This window comes from Galeopterus variegatus, unplaced genomic scaffold (assembly GCF_000696425.1).
Source record: "Galeopterus variegatus unplaced genomic scaffold, G_variegatus-3.0.2 Scaffold11138, whole genome shotgun sequence".
Classification (NCBI taxonomy): domain Eukaryota; kingdom Metazoa; phylum Chordata; class Mammalia; order Dermoptera; family Cynocephalidae; genus Galeopterus; species Galeopterus variegatus.
This window is the reverse complement of record NW_007737249.1, coordinates 4,182-4,766: the sequence shown is the minus strand read 5'-3', so window position 1 is coordinate 4,766 and position 585 is coordinate 4,182.

The window sequence follows — 585 nt, the reverse complement described above, 5'->3', positions numbered from 1 at the left end:
GATGGCCAAAAACCACTCATCCCACGATGGACATTTGGGCTGATTCCAGCTCTTGGCTATTGTGAAGAGTGCTGCGATGAACATTGAAAAACAGGTATACCTTCGACTTAATGATTTCCACTCCTTTGGATATATTCCCAGCAGTGGGATAGCTGGGTCGTATGGTAGATCTATCTTCAGCTGTTTGAGGAACCTCCAAACCATTTTCCTTAGGGGTTGCACCATTTTGCATTCCCACCAACAATGTATGAGAGTTCCTTTTTCTCCGCAACCATGCCAGCATTTATCTTTCAGCGTCTTTTGGATTTTGGCCATCCTAACTGGGGTGAGATGGTATCTCAGTGTGGTTTTGATTTGCATTTCCCGGATGCTGAGTGATGTTGAGCATTTTTTCATATGACTGTTGGCCATTTGTATATCTTCTTTAGAGAAATGCCTGCTTAGCTCTTTTGCCCATTTTTTGATTGGGTTGCTTGTTTTTTTCTTGTAAAGTTGTTTGACTTCTTTATATATTCTGGATATTACCATACGACCCAGCTATCCCACTGCTGGGAATATATCCAAAGGAATGGAAATCATCAAGTC